Source organism: Pteropus alecto, unplaced genomic scaffold (assembly GCF_000325575.1).
Source record: "Pteropus alecto unplaced genomic scaffold, ASM32557v1 scaffold95, whole genome shotgun sequence".
Classification (NCBI taxonomy): domain Eukaryota; kingdom Metazoa; phylum Chordata; class Mammalia; order Chiroptera; family Pteropodidae; genus Pteropus; species Pteropus alecto.
The window spans coordinates 5,312,976-5,334,942 of record NW_006441071.1 but is presented as its reverse complement, the minus strand read 5'-3'; the positions used below and the strand labels follow the sequence as shown (position 1 = coordinate 5,334,942).

The following is a 21,967-nucleotide window of genomic DNA, read 5'->3' as shown; positions in this document are numbered from 1 at the left end:
AATAAATCAGGTTCCATAAACTCCCTCCCTAATACATTCCTGTGCCTGACACCCTTCTACTCACGAAATTCCTTTTCAAGCTATAGCCTAAGCACATTCAGTCATTAACAACAGTGTTAAATGAGTAAAAAAGCAGATTTAGTGAACCGCATGAGAAGGGAATCACTTTAAGATAAGCCATAAGAATTACTGGATCAAAACGGATTGATTTCAGCCAGGTAGACCTGGGTCCCAGCAACATCCTTTGGATCAGGACTCAGAGCAAAGGTAGATGTTTTCCACTATGGATTATACATTATATCATATTTGCAACTAGGAATAACTACTATCTGTCTACCTATCTATCTATGAACCACACATAATATCCAGCTATGAAAGAGGTGTTATGAACTTAATGTTTGTGCCCCCCGCCATCCATTTGTTGAAGGCCCAACCCATAATGTGATTGTATTTGGAGATAGGGCCTCTATGGAGGTAATTAAAATTAAATGAGGTAATAAGGGTGGGGCCCTGATCGGATAGGATTAGTGTTCTTTTAAGGAGATACACTAGAGATCTTATCTGCTCCCTCTCTGCCATGTGAGGACAGAGTGAGAATGCAGTGTCTAAAATCCAAAAGAAGAGGCCTCAGAATGAAACCTATCTTGTTGACAACTTGATCTTGGACTTCCTAGCTTTCAGAACTGTGAGAAATAAATTTATATTGTTTAGACCACTCGATCTATGGTATTCTGTTATGGCAGCCCAAGTAGACAGAGGGTATGGTATTCTGTTATGGCAGCCCAAGTAGACAGAGGGTATATTATGAACACAATTGTGTTTACTATGTATCACTTACTTTAAATACTATGTCTTCCTCTGATATCTCTGAGACAACACTCCTCTCACTTTTAGGATGACTCCTTCTAGTTTATTTAGTCACTTAACAAATGTGTATTGAGCACCAGCTATGGAGCAGGCATTGAGTTAGATGCTGGAGATACATTTGTTAGTGAGTTCACAATGTAGTGGGGGAAGGAGAGCTAAATGAGCAATTCCAACACTACATGATAGGTCCTATGATAGAGAAGTCAAAAATGCTGTAAGAGCCCACAGGAGAAGCAACCATCTTAGACAAGGGAGGATAAACTTAATGCAATACAAAATGTCTCAGATGGGCACGGAAAGAAGAATCAAAACTAGTCAGCTGAAAAATGGAGGATTGGGGTTTTGGTGTGACAGCAGTGTACAAAGGTCCTGGGGGCTAGAAGATGTGGGTTCCTCTTCCATAGTCATTCACTGTAGACCTCCCTCAAGGATCCATGTGCAGCCCTCGGATCTTCTCTAGAAATAATCCCTCTCTTGACATATCCATATACTTCCAAACCTTCGATTACTCTCCAATCTGTATTCCTAGTTGCAACCTTCCTCTTGAGCTCTAAGCACTCTTTTCAATTGACTGCCAGTCATTTCAGCAGCATGTGACCACTAGCTTGTCTAAAATCCAAGTCTATCTTTTCCTCCGATCTGCTCTTTCTCGTGTGTTGCCCGTTTTTGTGAGCACCTCAGCATTCATCCAGTGGTGGAGTCATCTTCTCCTCCTCCCTCTCTCATACTCTTAATGCCCCTCCATTACCAAATTCTCTTTTCTCAGTATCTTCAGACTCTGTCCCCTCCTGTCATTTTTTCCCTCAGTCAGATCCTGAGCATCAAACTGGAAGACTGATTTTTACTAATGTACTATTACAAGTAATGACTTGATACCTCACCTAATCAAAATGCAATAATCCACTAGAGAAAACACAAAACCCAGACAAGAAGGAGAAGCTGCTATCAAAGAATCCAAAGAGAGAAAAACAGACAAATTAACACAAATTTTGAGCTCAGAGCTTCCTAGCATACAGAAAAAGGAAGAAAACTAGATGAATTACACAATTCCCAATAATCTATTTCTCAAAGAAATCAATTATTAGATATTTGAATAAGGAACACTAAACAACATAATGGGGAAAAGCAGTTTTTGTAAAATAAGCCAAGGTCTTCTGTATATGGATCTTTTACATATAAGATGTTTCTTAAATATTTTATTTACAGTGAAGCCCACCTAAGGTTAAATCATGTTTCTGCAAATGCAGTTTATTCAGGAATACAGTGAAATGCTTCTTATAGATAGCTTTTTGATAACCATGAAAGGATACCCTGTTCCTGAGGTTATCTCTGTAAGCACAAATGCCGTAAAGGAACTTTTAACCAAAGCTATATTCATAACTGAGTTGACAATACCAAAGGACTAGAACACGAAGCTACCACTCATCTTTTCATATTTCATTTCCTCAGAAAGGTTTTCTCAGAGGACCTTAGCTAACAAAGACCTCTGCACACCATCTCTAGTTTACTCTATACACTTTTATCGTATCATTCTATTTGTTTCCTCATAGCAGCTACCACAATCTGAAATTACTTGATTACTAATTTGTCGAACTGATTGATCATTCTCCTCCAATAGAAGGTAAGCTCCCTGAGGGCAGAAGTCACCTCTGTCTTGTTCACTACTGTATCCACAGACCTTAGAAATGTTACTGACATGCAGTAGGTGCTCAGTTAAAATATTTTAAACTACTGAAATGAATAAGCATGTAGTCCATGGTTTTGTTCTAAGTCTTTATATGCTATACCCCATACATATGGAGAAGACAACAATAATATTTTAAATAAAAACGTGAAAGCCTGGCTTAAAATGTCCTCCTCTCTGACTCTATTTTCTCCCTCCTCCAACCTAGCCTCCATTTTGCTGTCAGAGTTGTCTTCTAAAAGACAATCTAAGTATAACTGCTCAAAAACTTGAAGAAGTACCCACTGGAAACTCTTTATAATGGCACTCGAAGCCCTCAGCAACCTTAATCTTCAGTCTAGTCTCATACAAGTCTCTTTACTCCCCTACACAAGCTAAAATCCACTCAACTTGCTGCTGATAGGTCCTGACACCCCACCCTCCAACAAGCCCTACTATTCCCAATGACTTACTTTTTCTTGTGCTATTCCCAGCCTCCAGGACCCCCAATTCCTCACATTCCTGTCTGATAAAACTGTCCTCATCTTTCAAGCTCATTTCTTGAGTCACAGGAGCCTTCTTTAGAATCTTGAGAATTAATGAATTCCCTCATCTGTACTACAATAGCACTTTTTATCTATCTACATGTCTACAATCTGTTTTATATGATTTAGGTGGTTAGTTTTGTTTCTGTTTTCATTACTAGATTAGATTATAAGCTCTTTGAAGACAGGGATCAACACTTTATTGGTCTTGGTATTTCCCCCACCTTGAGCACACTGCTAGTCACATAGTAGGCACTAAACAAGTGTTCACTGAATAAGACATCTACATAGTTAGAACGAAAGAGGTGTTGACGGTGGTCGCTCTGGATTTCAATTTTACACAGTTGACAGCCTAGCTGCAGCACAACCATTAACTGGATTAGAGGTAGTATTAACATTCACTTTACTAGCTAACAGTGTTATATCAGTAATTGTTGCAGGAAAATTATTTAAGTTAACAGTATACAAATACATGTTTTTTCTAATGATGACTCATGAAGTTCTCTATTATATTAATAACAGTTTTATAGACTCTGTCCATGTCTATTTAACCTGATATCACATAGAACACCATATCTCATTCTGTGCAGATTCAAAATGATTCAGGGCCTTTTTCATCAGCCCTTGCTGATGAAAAGACATGAATTTTTCAAATGTTGTATCAAATATAAAACTGGTTTTTTCCTATCTTTTTTAGACATTATAGAACACTGAAAACTTTATAGTTAAAGAAGTCTTATAACTCCAAGCACAAGGCTTAAAACTATAATTGTGTCATTTCTTCATTACTTTCAGTACTGCTCCCCTACCAAGATTCAGTTTGCCAAATTACAACAGCATTTCCAAGAGTACTACCAATCAACAGAGAGGGCAATGAATGAATTTGTACATATGCATCTGTCAGGCTATTAAATGATAAAGCATACAGGCTAAGAGAATGGTATTGAGACATATGTGTTCTTACCATCTGCACACATTGTGGCAATGCATTTCACACATATGACATGTCTGAAGCCTGATTTTACACATGAAGAAGAAAAGCATTCATGCCAACACTCAGCACAATTCATGTCACATAGGTTTCACAATTGGTGGCTTTATGTTACAAATGCCTATCTGTCCAAATTTTTTTTCTTTTGAAAAATAATTAAGATACAGCATCAGATACCATCTTTAATCTGAGGATACGGGCTTTAATCCTATGCTAACAAAATCTCAGTGACACTAAAACAGAGTATTGGAGAATAAATTTGTTTGCCTTCTCAGAACCTGTAATTTTTACTTTAAACTACACCTCAAAAAATTTTTTTTAAAAAAAGAAAGGAAGTTGAACTAAAAAAAAGAGTGGCAAGCTATGTATATTAATTTTACATTACATATTTTGGAAAGGCAAATTCATTATTTATACAGGTGCTACCTGACCTCTGTCCAGTGAGATATTCATTTTAACCTATTAATAAGCACACTATAAACAACAATGAAAGTTACGTGACCTTACACAGCTGTCTCAGGCCACTGTACTTCCATCGTTAAGCAAACTGTTAGATGACCCTGTTGTCAGAACACACTAAATCTGTCTGAATATGGAAAAACAAGACTTTCTCTCTAAAGGATAAAACAAAAATCCTGAGCAGAGTTGCTGCTTCCACCACACAGTTACCATTGTTATCTATCATTTATTATTTACCTATGTTTTTCATATAAGCCTTACAGGAAGCTTTTATGCTGCCTATGACACATAATCAGTTGCTTATTGCCAAGGGAAAGACTTTTCCCCAGAAAGACAATCTGTGCACACACTAATTTGAAAGACAGGATAGGAGCTGCAAGTGTTTTAATAGCCCATTATCAAAAATTATCCCTTGGCTATAAAATCCCCAGACCATTGGCTTGAGATCAGCTCAAAGAAAAATGAGATTACAGAATTTAATCTAGTGAAGGGGAGTGAGAGATGAGTTTTAAAAAGCCTTAGATCACCAAAAAAAAAAAAAAAAAAAGGCAGAGGACAGAAACGAGATCAGCTTAGATTAAAACTTCCACATGTTTACCTCATACAAATCTAACATGTTCCAAGATTGATTTTAATTGTTAAAAGTAAGCTGTTACTTTACAACATTTTAATAAAGAGTGGAGAATACTCAGAAAAATATTATATAGTGAGGTGACAGGAAACAAAACAGCATTTTGTCTTAAATTTGCACGACCTAATTTATAGCAATAAAGCAGAACCTATGAGCTCTGGTAAATGTCAGGGCCGTCATGTCCATTACATATGTGAGTAGGTATGAAGCAGTCTCTGTAGGCCCTTCAAAAATTGCACACAGCCGCCCTAATGCAAACCAGAAGTCTCAGACTGCTGGATGAACACTCAGATTCATTCCCATGTGGATATTTAGAGAGGGTCTCTGCCACACTCACCCAATCCTCATTTAGTTACATTTCAAGGGACCAACCAGAGGCCATAATCATGAAGATGGCTCATGAGAAGACAATTCCCACCCCAACAAAATCTGGCCCAACCCCTGCAAAGAAAGCATGAGTCCTGTAGAACCTCCCTCTCCCCCCCACCCAACCTCTGCTCTCTTACATCTCCTCCCCCTTCTCCTCCCCCCTCCCCTCCCTGCGAGCATCTGCCTTGCCCAATCTCGCCTGGGCCAGCTCCAATAACAACATCTGCTTGGCAGCTTTTCAAGCCCACGGATAGTTATCTAACTGAGGCTTTTGTGCTGTACTGTTTATTCTATGTGAAGAAATGCCTCCTTAGTTGAAAGAGTACTTTAGAAAAACTGTGCAGCTATTAGCAAGTGAAGCACAAGGCTAATAACCCCCACCTGCTCATCAAATTAATTATGACATCTGAGTCATTATAACTCAGAAAGAAAACACGACTGCAGATTTGTCACATGTAGGAATAAACATGTATTAGGACCAGAAAAAAAAAATCAGACCAAGAGACTCAGCTGGACAAAACACATGCTTCTACCTTTTAGAGACTGAAAATATGAATCCTATCTTTCCAAGCAAACTGATGAAGAACAAGAGGTTAGCCAGACAGCCACACTATTATAAAATGGAACAAAATGAGATAAAGTCAAGGAATATGGAACCTCAAGGAAAACACTTAAAGAGTCAACAATTATTTCTTTAAGGACACCAAAACATTATACAAAGCCATCCCGCAGAGGGAAATTTACTGTTCATAATGAATATGAGCCACGTCATTTGGTTCATCTTAAGTAGACTCACAAAGACCCAGGATAGTGGATTTTTTCCCCCTAGGTACAGAAGAATATTTTAATGATGCTAATAATTCTAGGAAGAAAATACATTAATGAAAATGAAAACTTGTCATAAAGTTATTGAGCATTTTCTAGTTTTATGAACACACAAAACTAGCATTGTTAAAAGGCAAATTCCATTTGGTAGCCATAAAAAAAATTACATTTAAAAGTCAGACATTTAACACTATATCTCATAGTCATTACTGTTTTGCTACTATTTCAAAGTATTGAAAGTAGCAGCTTCCATTATATGTTTTCAATAAACTTGAAATAGCTACCAATCTCTTATTCTTTCCATATATTTCTGGCATTTGCAACTATAACATGTATTTAAAATATCTTATTCTCAAACTTTATATGTTTGTTAAAGTGATTTGAAAATAAATACAAGTAAATTTTAATAAAAGTAAAATTGTTTTAAATAGAACGCGTATTAATAAATGATGAACCATTCAATATAGAGCCATGACATTTTTTCTTGCTGTTATATTAAAAGAAATAAATTCTGAAAAGATACTTGCATGAATCACAATAAATCACTATTATTTAAAAAAAAAAAACGCTCCTACTTAAATAGTGGCAACTATAAATTTAAAGCTTCTTCACCTTTCTGCAATATCTTTATTATTGGAAAAACTTTTTTTATTCTTTTGGAGTCCTTGTGCTGCCAATCAGGAAATACAACTCTTTCTTTAAAAGCATGTTAGTATTTTGCTAAATGACATTAGCCTACTGCATTTTATGTTCTTCCTCCAGGAAAATCATCCCATTGTAGCAGCAGCTATAACCGGTTCTTGCATATAAAATTTTTTCATTCTGCTTTATAGAAGCATAATCCACAGAAGAGTTAATTTTAACACAGAACATGTTAAATTTATAAATCCTTTGAGGTTTAACATAAAATAAAAGCAAATCTCAGGAAGCAATACAATTAGTTTTTTCTCTCTGTAAAACAATTTTTTTATCAGAGTCTAGCACTGAGTTGATTTATGTAAATGTGTTACTTAACCTCAACTTAAGATATAAATCCAGAGCAAACACAACAGTGGCAATCCTGACACTCTACTTTGCCAAATCAGAAGATTTAGTCAGCCTAGACTAAAAATGAATTAAGATTATATTGAGACTGTCAGTCCTAAGTCAAGAAAATATGCACAGCCAGAGCAGGCCAGGGAGATCACTCATTAACCAGCCAACAATGCCCGTCTGAGAAAACATGTTCCCAGTTTTCAACTCCACAGCAAGTCAAGGCACTCTTTTTAAATGAGTGAATTTTCTGTGGAGTTTTTTTTCCACATCATCAACTCTGAAAAGAAACTCAGCTTCTGTGTTTCTTACCTGCCTAACTCTCCACATGTGGAAGTGGAATGGGCCTTGCATCCTTTAAGGTAATGTGGGCCAGTGCCTGAGTAGAGATCGACTCGGCTATGAGGAGTTAATGCCTCCTTTCTGAAAACAACCTTCGAGTTGATTTTTAACAACAGGTTCCCACAATTACTGAATTCCTTTAGCATGATAGGTAACAGTCATGTATGCTGAAGAAGTATGACTGTGGACTATCCAGCTGCAGATCTCTGCCCGCTGTCTCCTGACCCATGCGCATACACAAGTTACAGCCATGCTGGTCAAGCATGTTCTACAGAAGTCGGTCTGCCTAAGCCTTCAAAGTCAACAAATTATTTTGTGAAAAGTATCCTTAGCAAGTATCAACATTATTGTCAGTCTGACTTTGAAAATTCTAAAGGCATGCCAGAAAGAGGGCTACCTACAATCCAGCAGTTCCCAGATTGTACACAGTACAGAGATTCTCATATCCACTTAATCTCAGCACGCATCTCCACCCCTACTTCCTTCCCAATGGTATGTGGTCTTGAAAACACAAATGTTCACGTTTCCTGAAGCTGAGCGTCAAAGGAAAAGTCCCCTCCCAAGAGGCAGAGCTGCATGCTTTTGGTGCCTCTGAAATTGTTCACTATAGTACAGCATAATGTGACACTCATCACAATTAGCCACAGGGAAATAGTCTTTTTTTTTCACCTCTGATGTCATATAACAGATAAGACTATGATTTGACATCACATCAGTTAGGAGCCATGTTATCTACAAAGTATTTTAGAGTTTGTTAAGAGGGCCATGATATTGCAAGACTACCTTAGTTTCTAAATTGCATGTGTTCCTTTAAATCTCTTGACAAATCCACTATTGGTTGAGGAGTACAAAATGACAGATGCAAATTATTTTTCAGAAATTAGACATTTTCACTGGTAGTTCCTAATCTTGAGTAATCCTTTCTTCTCTTTATTCTCTCCCCCTTCTCTGGCATTCTTCTCCCCTAAGTGTACATGCACAAGCACACGGGCATGCGACAGACACACACACACACACACACACACAGACAGACACACACACACACACACACACACACACACACACACACGCATGCACAAAGACATCCATTAATATTAAGTACAGTTTTGTAATGTTTTTCAGAATTTCTCAGGGGCTTTAGGAGGGCCGCAGCCATGCCAAAATTACAAGCTTTCCTCTAGTCAGGAGGGATGTCTTTTCAAAGCCCAGCCCTCATTTTTCAGTCTGATGTAAGTAAATTTACCTCTGTGTGCTGAGCTGAGCAGCTTTTCTTTGTCGTTTTTGTTTTTCTAATAGCTGCTGCTCTGGCAGAGCTATTCATTTCAAAGGGAAGTTAGAAGCATTCTTCACTCTTCCCCTTTTAGATTATTTGCAGTTACTGACTCTTCTGAAATCTTAGATTTGAACAGAAACCTAAAGCATAGCACCATTCTAAAACAGCAAATCACCAACATTCCTGGGATCACATTTCTCTAGAACAAGTATTCAATATGAGGCACAAGAATTAAGTCTAAATAGTCTAAAATTCTCAAAATAAAGAGAGAGCATTATCTTAAAAAAAAAAAAATGGGGCCCACCCTACTCCGATATCATGGTGATGGATAATAATCTTTTGGAAACATTGTTTAAGCACCAGACAAAAGGTGGTGAAATTGTTTGCTTTTTGGGTAAATTAACTGATTTCTTGAGAAAGTAAAATCAACTGTACCAAGGCAACTAACTTTTGGAAATCTTGTTAGGCAACAAATAAGAAACTTGAGTTTTTTTCTTAGTTGACTTATTTCATGAGAAAATCAAGTCAGCTGTCTTAGATCATTAATCTGATAAAATCTAAGATAAAATCTGTGGATGAACCATCGCTAAAAGTTCTTAATTTGTCCATGCTTCAATCTAGCCAATAAGACTCAGTTCACAATGGTGGATTTTGCTGTTGATCCATTGATGAGTTTTACATGGACTGAGCCAAGGTCATCTCTCTGAGTGCACCGAACTCTGCAGATTCTCCATTTGTATCACATATTTAAATGAGTAATCGACAGTTTATTACCTTTCTGGTCATCTAATGTTGACTCCTTTTTTATAAACCAATATTCACATGAACACACTTGACTTCATAATGGTTTGGGGGTTTTGGTAATTGTCAATCTCAAAGTCATAGTAAGAGAAATAATAAAGGGATATTAGTGCGCTTGGAGTAAACGGCAAGAAAAAAGTACACTGAGCCACGGTAAGAAACAGTGCCAGGCCAGGAAGACTCTCATGACTACCTTCTGAGTCATCTCATTCACCTTGTAGAATAAAGAATGTGTACATAGTGAAAACCATATTATACACTGAGGCTTAAGTCCTTAGGTCTTAATTTCCTCATTGTGCATATTTACCTGAAGGGACATGAGTGTGATACTATGCCATATTTCATACTAAGAAACTGATGCAAAATTAAGCCTGCAGTAGGAGGAAAAAGATGCTACATTCCTGGGGTAATTTTCAAATAACACCACAAATAGATAAATAAAAGCAGTAAGAACTAAATCCTTACCCTCCTTTCCCCACCCCCTTTTTGTTTTTTGTTCTTTACATTTGTGTGAATTCAGTAACCTTAATCGCCTAACCCTATTATGCCTAATGAAACCAAAAGACTAAAAGTTGTTGATGTTCAAATCCCTACCTACCAGAATACCAAAAATTTCCTTGAAACTAGGAAGAAAGAAAAAAAGAACTCATTCATAGCCAAAAATGAAGACTCTGAAACGCATACTATAGCTCGACCGATGAATAATTTGCACCTGTAATGTAAGAAGATGCTCACAAAGAATTAAATGGTTAGGTACTACAGATCCATTTTTTTAAATTAAGTCAAAAGGTTCTAGGTTTACCCTACTCAATTCTTAAGTATGAGGTGGAGAGCCAAGCGTGGGTTTTCCGTGGATTTGAGGCATTTATAATGCAATCGGGAAAAAACAGTTGGGGAAGGATCATATATTTAAACCCCACCTCTCAACTACCCGTTGGGTGAATTACTCAATGGTTCTCAGCTGTAAAATGGGAATAATATCTATTTCACTGAATTGAGTTAACTATCAAACAAGATACTGTAAATAAAAGACAAAAGTGCTAAGTAATTTACAAATATAAAGTAAGCCCCTTAATAAGGAAATACATAATCTATATGAAATTAACTTCAGAGCAGTATAGTTTGAATTCAAGGAATGGAGGGGAGATGAATGACTGGAAAAGGTGGATTTGTTGTATTTACCTCCTTCACAGAAGGTCGAAAGGTATAGTGTTCAGGGCATGATCTATAGAATCAGACAGACTTGAGATTAATCCTGCCTTAGCCATTTCATAGCCGTGTGATCTTGGGCAGCTCATGTAAACCCTTTGAGCTCTGATTTCATCATCTTTAAATGAGCAATGATAATACCTACCCTGTAAAGGAAGCCAGAGTGTTTAAATAAAATACTACACATGTAAGCACCTGACTTTTAAAAATAATATTCATGCAAGGGAAAGTGGACCACACCAAAGATGTCTTGTGGACTGTTTGTCTTCCACACTGTTGTTAATATAACTTCATGTAGTTACCTTCTAAATATCTTCAAGTGTTCTGGATTGAAGTAAGATTATGTGCTTTTTCTAAAGTGCATCTTTTCCATATCAAGCAGCAACCTAGCAAAGGAAAAATACTTTCATAAACAGCTTAGGAAAGAATAATTTATCAATTTAGGATATTTCTGCTGCTATGAAGAATTTTTTTCTTATAATGAATTATTATGTGTAACCCATCTGAAAAAAAAATGTAAACAAATAGCGTATTTTAACCTTCTTAAAGGATAAACTGCTTTATATGTTACATTTGGGAGAATTTTCTTTTTAAGTAACAACTTTGTACTTATCTTAAAAATAAAAGAGAAAGTAATTGCTTAATAAACAGCTGTATTGCTTGCTTTCTACAATTCAGAATATTGAAGAAAGTCTTCAAACCCCCAAATAAGTGTAATACGCATAGTTTTCTGGCAGAATTTCTTTTAAAAATCTCCAGACAATATGAATGTATGCACACATGTACACGCACACACACAGGCACACGCACACACTAAAATTTTTTAATCAATAAGTCATTTGGAAGAATCTCCAGAAGTGTGCTGAGGCATGTTTTTGGTGTTTTGCCAAATTATGTGCTTCTGTTTGTGGCTTTCAAATATGGATTAGACAGATGCATAAGCATGTACTGTTTGGCAAGTAGCGACAATGGTCTCGTCTGAATTTAGTAATTTAAGCTTTTCATTAGTCCTCTTAGGTGAAAGAAAGAATTAACAACAACTTGTTTGAGCTCTATCTTTATATCCCTTTGTCATCCATTCTTGTTCGCTTGCCATAGATTAGAAGCCAAAGGAATTTCAGATGTCCTCTAAAGACAGATCTAAAGCAAGGGCCTCAAACAAGGGGTTCAAGTGTCAAGTACTGGACATTTAAACTGGAACCTTAACTTTTGGTCATTATTATTCTAAGGTTGTAACTCTTCTTTTCCAAGTTCGTCAATGTACTTGAATACCCAGTGTGCCATCTTTTTTTCTGACAAAGAAATAAAGATGAAATTACCTAAAGAGGTAAAAGGTCACTTGAGATTTCTGTTTCTCATGCCTTGAAATTATAACACATAAAAGTAGACTTTTACATGACAAAGTGCCCACAAAGGTGTGTCCGTCTCCTGTGACTGTTTCTGGAAGAAGCTATGTCCTTGACACCCTGCTTCATACCATAATCACTCTCAACTTCAGAGGTCAGCTTCTTAAGACCATGAACTTTGGTGGTAAATTCAGAAACAATTCCAAAGCCATGTTCATCTCAAATTCTGTCACAACCATCCTAAGGACCAGTATATGTCTTTCTAATCGAAACCAATAAGTAATAATTATAATCTCTAGCCCTTCTCCAGATCACTTTAGAGAACACCAAGGGAAGTTCAATTGACTTGTAGTATTTGACATTTTCTTCTGTTTGTGGGTAAGAATAACCCTAATGTCCAATAGAAGAGTTCACAGGAACCAAGAGGTAAAAAAGATTAAAGGCTGACAGTGGTCCGTGGTTAATTGAGTCCCCTGTGTGAAGCTATAGAAAGATTAGTTTATACAGCTGTCGCTATTTGTCATAACATTGCTAATAAGACACATATGTCCCATCAAAGCCTTATTTTGGACCTCCAAAACTAGACTGTCCAATGGTCTGAAACACATGTAGAAGTCAACAAAAAACACTACAGACAAGGAAGACCAGTGTATCTCCTCTGCTTGTTTCAATGGCCAAGGAAAGAAAAGGTGTGAGCCTCAGAGTGAACACAGCCTTGAACATTTAGATTTGGGGGTTAGTGAGCAAAACATTAAAAAAGTGAGCTGGGAATTGGAACAGTACTCTGTAGGGAACATTAGTAAGGTGTAATGTTTTAACTGTTTAGTAGATAATTAGAACCTTTAACCCAAATGATTTATAAATGGTGACTTTCTCTGAAGAAAGTGAAAAACTAAGACTGAGAGAAAATATTCCTAGAAAGGGCACGAAGCTAACCACGTCATTTGTCCCTTGCATTTTCCAGGAGTCTGCTCTGCTTATAAACTATAGATTCACTGAGAAAAAGAAAAAAAATGTGTTAACTAACTTTAAGAGATTTTCAGTAAAACATTAAGATAAGCTAAAAATCCAAAATAAGCTCAATGCAAAAACATTATAAGTATTATACATTAAGCAAGGTGTTATGAATAACTTATAGTTCATATTCTCAGAAATTTTTCATTTTAGTGGAGAGAGTAGAGAAAAATAAATACATGCATCTAATAATATGTCTGTATGTGTGTGTGTAGAGATCGAGAGAAAGGAAGAGGGGGAAAGAAAGAACTTGTAGTTCACAAAGCCCTTTCACACAGATTATCAAAATTTATCCTCTGGAGTAACTGTTAACACCAGTACCATTTTACAGATGGTGAAATTAAAGCTTAAGTCTCAATAACTGATAATGGAACCCAAAATGGAAGCCAAGTCCTTACTTCTTCTATGACAACAGGAGAATATTGTCTATTGATCTACTGATCACCATGATGAAAAAAGTCTATCATGCCTGAAAACTGTGAATCTTATTTTCGATATTAATAAATATATCCTCAAAGTTATACCCTATTCCCACTACCTCTCATACATTTTACCCAAGACTTGATTGCTAAGATTGAGAGCTTACTGAAAACCCAAATAAAAGGAAGCTGAGGCTAATAGTGATCATACTGTCTCCACAGCAAAGACAGGTCAAAAGATCTTCAAAGAAAGGGTTTTGAGGTAGCTGGGATTGAAATAACTTACTTCAGCAAACAATATATAAATTTAGTTTGATATAAGTTGCTCAACTACAACTCAAAGCACCTAAGAAATTTTCATGGATGAATATTTATGAACTACAACATGTACTGCTTCTAGTCTGAATTTGCTCCTTCTACACACTCCTTTCATACTCTTCCTCTCCAGTTCATTATCCTATTATGAGCGGGCTGAAGAGGCCATCTTGAACCTCAATGGAAGGTACAATTACCATAAAGCTCCCAACTGTAAACAATGGTCTTATAAAAATAATGCAAATTCAAGAGGTAAGAACGGTGTTTAGATTACTTTTGCATATTCTTCATCTAAAACAATCCTCCTTCCTCCACATCTTTTGTGCATTTGATTGAAGTACCAAAATACACTTTCAACATAAGTAGCTGGATTGCTTTGCTAGCAGCTGAAGTGCCCATCCAACCCTATTAACTTGATCCAAGATGGTACTTCAAAATGACACACTTTAAAAATGACAGGTAAAATCCAGTATTTTATTTCCTAGAAAGAGAAATTAATCTGAATATTGTATACATAGTTTAATACACGGTCTACTAAAGAGGTTATTCCTATCCTGGATTAGCTTCACTAAGTCAGTTTAAGAGCTAATCTAAAATAATAGTTTAACAAAATTGTTTATGTACAAATCCTGATTCCACCACTTACTAGTTATGTGACATTGGACAGATTATTTAACCTTTCTGTTTCTCAGTTTCCTCACACATAAGAAGGAGATGATAAAAGAGTTTGCTTCGTAGGGTTAATGTAAGAAATATGTGAATAGCTAGACACATGTGTGCACGTGTGTGCGCACACATACACACATTTAAGTACTTAAGAGTTCCGATATTCATCCATCTTCTTCAAGTCTTTACTCAGATGTTGCCTCCTCAGCAAGACCTATTCTAATCAATTTTAATACTTCAATCTTTCCTACTCTTGCATCCCCATTTTATTTTCAAGCAGTATTTCCCACAAGATCAATGCTCCTGTGGTCAGTATTCAATTTGTAACGTGCCTTCGAGGAATGAGGTAACTCATTGGCTAGTCTCCTGTAGCAACCAGTTCACAAAGGAATTTCATTCCTACACCAGACAGTGTTAGGAAAGGTGGGACCAAGAAGACAGTTCAGAATAGGCACACAGCAGGTGTCTGTGGTTCCTTGGAGGATGCATCTCTTTTGTGAACAATGGAACACTCCCCTTAATAAACAGCAAAACAGAAAAAATATATATACTCCCTGAGGTATAGGAGAAGACCTGGGAAGGGTTATAGACCCAACTGGTAGTGGTTTCCTCAGAAGAGGGACAGAAATAGACCAGGAGGAGTCTTAGCTCTATTTATTTTAGCTTTTACAATGAAAAAATAAGTGTCACTTGTGTGACTAAATAACATTTAAAGGCCTGAATTTCAAGTATATAGAGCTAGCTCTAGTCTCACTCTAAAATGTGTGACATAGAAAGAAGTATGATATTTCTCAGTAAACATTCTAATAAAAGTGAGTTGCAGCATATATAAGGAAAATACAAAGATCCGTCAAATGTAGTATCAAGTCCCTGCAAGTTTTTATAGCATTCATGTCAATTTTTAAGGTTTGTTTGCAAATATTCGTTTATTCCCTCTAACTTTTCCACTATGCACCTGACCTGTTTTCTCTGTCCAGTACCAAAATATAAGAACACACACAAAAAAGCCAAAATTGTACACTGTTAGGCCAAATATCATAAATATCTAAAGATTGCTAAAGGAAAAGCAAATATTTTATTGTTCCACAAGCATACTTACATGCCCTTAAAATGAAACAAAGAACTATAAGAGTGCCTATGACTTATATATATTTGAATAGAATTTTCTGCTATACTAATTCCGACATTCATTCCATATCATTTAAGGCCCATATGAAGTGAACACATAGGTGAAAGAATGATTTTCTACATACTTCATCTGTAGTTCCATGAATATTCTTCAAATTTATGGTGGTTCCCTTTCTGTTAGCTCTTCTACACTATGTTCTCAATATATACATACACACATACACATACACACATATCATTGAGATTATTAAAACTATAAGAGCTTTCTTATATTTTCCTGGAGATTTATTAAACTATAATATTTCGTATGCGAAATAAATTATGGTGACCCATAGAATCAATAAAATATCAAAGCAATAAAATGCACTGTTGTTTGTTTTTGTTTTTTTTTTGCCACAATATATAAGGTGAGCCAAAATGGGAAATTATACATATTTTTCTAGAAAAATCATTTTTATCCTCTGAAATAATCATAAGAACAGCAAATAAAAACAAAACAAAAATCTGTATTGTGAATGCTAACTTGAACCATGCCAACAAGCATTCAAAAGATTAATCAAAGACTTGACAGTTGTTAACAGTTCAACATGGTTCCCATAATTATCCAATTAAACATATAATGCAAATAGTAGAACTCTTATGGGTTCCATAGAGCATGAATATCAGGCTGCTTCAGAAAACTATTAACTGTAATGTACTGTCTGCTGAGTCAGAAGAAAGTGAAAGGAGAACTACATTTATAGAGGAAGGCAAACAGAAGAAAAATAGAGTGGGGAGACGCGTAACTCAACCACTCTTTATGTGGTCATATAAACACAACAGACAGTGGTAAAATCCAGAAAACAAAATTTAAGTAACAATTATTGTAAAACCAAAAGAATGCAAAGCAATGACTTTACCCTATAATTCCTACTGGCTGCACTCTACCCACAGCATACTTCAACCACACTTTTCCAGCTCGCTGCTAAGTTAGAAACATGGATGTAATTATAGTTGTTGGCTTTTGACTCTGTCTATAAACCATGCAGAGATAAACTGCTATTAGTGAACATACCAACTCCATATAATTGTGTTTTGACATTATAGGTAAAAACAGTGAGAAGGAAAACTAACCACAGCAATTATAAACAGCATGCTCAAGGGCACGTCGGGTCACTTATGACCTTGACTAAATTATAATCCTTAAGCTGCATTTTCACACATTCAGATGCACACACACATACACACATGTGCGCGAACACCCCACACCTGTCTTTTTTAGGGAAATGAATTTAGTGAACATAAAAACTACTAAAATATATATTCATAAATACTCAAAGGAACACAAAATATGTACTGTATGCATCAAATATCTGTACTTAAAAAAATTTAATATATTTTTAAAAGCCAAAATATAAATTTTAGAAGAAATATTTTGTGGTAAGTGTTCATTCTAAAAGTATTCTATTTTGCAGCTGTATCTACTCAGGAGGAGAGTTGAGGAAATAGGATTCGGTATCAAAACTTCTGCTATCGTATAAGTTGGGTTTAGATTGTATTATTTGGAAGATAATTTTTAAATGCTTAAACCATCTACTTATATTGATAACATTTTTCCAATAATTTTCAACTATTTACTTCATTTTATTGGCTGTAGACAGAACTATTATATCCATTTCTTTTTATAATTGCCTTCCCTTCTCCCACCAAGATGAGACCACATGGCATCAAGAGAGCAATAAATATTCAATAAATTATTTAAGCATGATACTCTGAAATAAAATGTAGTATCGTTTTCAACGACTTTTCCTCTAAATTACAAAATGATTTATAATCAACAACAATGTAAATGTGACAATCACAACAGCATTATATACTATATGTGGTAGTAGTCTCCTTCGCAGAAGTCCAACTTATAAGTGATGTTTTATTTTATTAGATTATTCATAGAAATTGAGATATATAAACATGATATTTAGAATGTGTTAATGCCATTAAAATAATCTCAGATATTTGCATATTTCTTAAAAGTGTACATATATTTTTTAATGTGCTTTTCTTCTTTGGTATTCTTAATAAGCTGATCAGAAATGCAAAAGTATTTGCTTTTTTTTTTTTACTGATCAGGAAACAGGTGTCTGAGGTGGGGCAACTTGCTCAAAATACAAAACTAATGAGAAGCCAGGCAAGCCAGGTGAGCTCCTTGTACATGGATCCAGAGCCTGAAAACACAGGTTCAAATCCTGCTCCTCCTCTGACTCACTGCTGTAAAAATTTGGAAAGCACAGTAATGGCTTCCACGTCAGGCAGTTGTGAGAATTAAATGAGATATGATATGTAAAGCACTTACCAACACAGTGCCTGGTATATAGTAAGTCCTTAATAAATATTAGATGTCATTGGCTGTTGTTACTGTTACTGCTATCTTAGAGCCGGCTAAAACAATTTTGACATGGTTAAAAGATTACATAAATAATTGCATAAATATCAAGAGAGATATCTTAATATATCAATATCTGGAGATTAAAGTTTGGCACACATTCTAAAAGAAGACTGACATAACTAAATATCACTGTAATTCTTGACTGGGAGGTCTTGGAGAATGAGCTGCATTGGCTGTTAAAGGTTTTCTAATAAAATATTTACTGATTTATGTCATCTCACCATTCAGGAGACACAGGTTTAAGGAATTTAGATTAAATTGAGAAAAAACTATACAAATTAAAACAGGTAAAATGGCAACAGTGCACTAGTGTCTGAACCAACTTTATCTTGGGGATCAAAGTTCCCCTGTTTTAACTGCCACATTCCAGCCTGGACAGAATAGTTTCTGTGTAACTAACTGGCAAGTCTAGCATCCTGACTGAAAGTTCATACTTAAAGGCTTTAATGTAATGTCTTTGAGGACAATGGATTCCTCATTCAGTGCAAGAGCAATCCCGATCGTGTTCAGGGCTGCAAGAACTCAAGTTGATTCAGCCTAAGCCTTCACTGTTCTTTTTATAAAACATCTCTGAAAGGAAATGAAAAAAATAGGAAGAGAAAACTATCTATATTCATGTTTTGCAGCAAATATATAAAGTCAATATGTTTAATTGTCTTGTGCAGGAGTCGGGAACACCAGAGAAAAGTTTCACTTGTTGCTCACTGAAGGTCAGAACAGCGATGTCTGTGGGACAAACCAATGCACATCCAGGAAGGTAGAAATAGAAATATTTACAGTGGACAGATAAAAGAAACCATAATAATTATTTCTTCCTCTAGGTAGGGCCACATGAGATTTGGTGACAGCTCTCTAACTGCTTTACAGGCATATACTATTATAAAATGTAACTTACATTCCTTGAAAGTGAAGAAAAGGCCCTTTTTAAAAATTGTTTTACTTAGAGAAGATTGAAGAACAAGTTTTTAAATGGAGAGGTAGTAGCAGTGAAGTTGGAAATATGAGTGAGAAGGAAGCAGTCATGGGTTTAAATCTTAGCTCTATCATTTACTAGCTGTCTGACTAGAGATTTATTCAACATATTTAAGCTCATTTTCTTCAACTATTAAATGATGATCATACCTGCTTCTTGGGTAACTATGATGATTACATTAAATGATCCAGGTGGCGCATAAGACATTCTCAACATGCTGTAGTTATTTTAATTATTATTACTACCAATTATTATTACCATAATAATAAGAGGAATCCCTGCCATTCTGAAGAGAAAGGGGAGTCATTTCTGGATCTTTCCATAACATTATCTTTCTCACTAACATGCATTGTCTTATATAAGAAAGAAATCTACCCATTAAACCAAAAAGTGAATTAAATATATAGGGATAGAGAGTAGAGTAGTTTCTCTCCTGCAAACCCTAGGATGATTTACAAATCTCATAACTTCTGATCTAAATAAGTAGGACTCAAAATTCGAAAATAGTTTTGACTCTGTTTAGAAAAATTCAAACAAAGAAATCATTATGAAAATCAAAATATGTATCCTTTGTTTATATATCTATTTTCTTCAGAAAACTCTCATCACAAAAAGAACTCAGAATACATTTATTTACTCAGGCGTAAGTGAATGTCAATAAACCTGAGAAAACAACCCAACTTTTCTAACAAATAAGAAAAGAAGAAAAAACTATTCTAAGACTTGTAAGAAACACCATTAATTTCATATGGTATAAGAGGAATAGAAAAGGTTTTATAAAAATCAATCATAAAGACTATAATGCGTATTCCTGAAGTGCTGGATTACAATGTATGGCTCTTGATTTGCTTAATCCTCTCTTTAAGGCTGTTTCATTTTCCCTATATAGTCTCTGTGGTTTACACAATAAACACATCCAGTTTCAGGGTGTCATACAAAAGCACAACAGAATAGGAGGAAACAACAAATGAGAAAGACTGCTTGGTTTAGGAGAAAAGATTAGCCTGGATATCACTATAACTTTACTTTTTTATATCAGAATTAATAAATCGAAATTGAAAGAAACTACTTACAAATCAAAGATAAAACAAAAAATCATTTCAATCCTTTTAAAAATGTGCACCTAAGTTAAAACGAGCATATCTTTTTAATATGCAGAGATTGTCCCTCACTATACAACATTTTCTTGTGTTCCTTCTACCCTAGTGTGAATAGAGTAACTTTACCATCTAAAGTGAGGGTTAAGAAAGCCCCCAAGACAAACTACATGGGTTCAGATTTGGGCTCTGTCACTTAACTACCTCAACCATGGAGTTCTCATTTATGAAAGGACAGTGAAATATGTACCTCGTATGGTTATTGAGGATTAAACATGTCACATAGATAAAATTCTCAAAACAATTCCCGATACATAGTAAGTGCTCACTAAATATTAGCTGGACAAGGATATACGAAACAGCTTTGTGGAAAAATCACCACAGCCCAGAAAATCCTCCCCACCTTTACTCAAATTATCTATTGAGCCTCAGGTCAATGCAAGGCCTTTTTCAAGTCATTAACTCATTTAGCCCTACAAAAAGCTTTTAACATTATCTCCAATTACGCAGAAGAAATGGAGCTTAAGGTACTTTAAAACACTTGCTGAAAGTCCTACAGCTAAAAATAATTAAAAAAACAAACAAACAGTTTTTAGATTTGTACTCCTGTATGACAGTTTTCGTGGCTCCTTCCAGCAAGATCCCACTACTTGCACTCCTAGTCACTTCCTCCAGTGATAATCACCCATCAGACTAACATGTTAGTTGCAAAGACTGCAATAGATCTGCTAATGTTTGAGGAGCTGGAGAAAATATTGGGTGTACCCTCAATCCTACATTCTCTTCTTCTGTTTGGTCCATTAATAGCAATCTCCTTACAAAGCCCAGCAGGTACTCACTATTCCTCCAAGCTTTAGTACAGTTCACGATTTTCTCACTTCTGAACAGTATGGTGCTAATGCCACTCATAGCCCAGTGCAATGGCTCCAGTTAGGAGCAAGGCTAGAGTTTAGAAAGATATCCTGACATGTTTCCAATTTCCTGAAAGAAAAGCTAGATGCACCAAGATGCCATAGAGCATGGTAGTTATTATCATATATACCCTACAAAAATGTTTGTGTCATATAAATGAAAAAATTATATTTGTTCATCAGAATAATCCATTCCCATGGCCTCACTATTTTTTCAGAAATTGTCACAAGCTTTCATAAGTCATTTCCTTCAAATGCTGTTTGCATAACTACCATTACTCTTTCACAAAGTATTTATTAAGCACCTAATGGCAATGCTTTTTAGTTAAGAAAAACAAAAAACAAACAAACAAACAAAACAAGAAACATCAGATAATTCTTTTTAAATTGTCTCTCCCTACTATAAAGTTAGTAAAATGTCTGTCTTCTCTATATTGTAAAACCAATACCTAGTACAGTGCCTGATACATAGTAAGTACTCAGTGAATAGTTGTTGAATGACTAAGCAATTTGTTGATAGAAGAATGGTTTTAAAATGCCGTCATAAAATAGCAAACTGATATAGATTTCTTTTTACATTTCAGTGATCATACTCCTGCTGTCTCTGCATAGCGTAATCAAGATTCAACTATATACTCAACATTGTATATCCCCTTATGAGAAATAAGG

At 35.6% G+C, this 21,967-nt stretch overlaps 1 protein-coding gene across 6 annotated transcripts in view; it reads right to left on the bottom strand.

The window, feature by feature from the left end:
* Positions 1-21,967, bottom strand: part of NFIB (nuclear factor I B) — a 219,464-nt gene that overhangs the window by 171,980 nt on the left and 25,517 nt on the right. The window contains exon 1 of one of the 6 annotated variants that reach the window (XM_015594527.2): positions 7,695-7,810. The exons of the other annotated variants lie outside the window; for them this stretch is intronic. The gene's annotated coding sequence lies outside the window, so the exon portion shown is untranslated. Of the gene's footprint in view, positions 1-7,694; positions 7,811-21,967 lie in introns of those variants that run through there. 6 annotated transcript variants of the gene reach the window in all.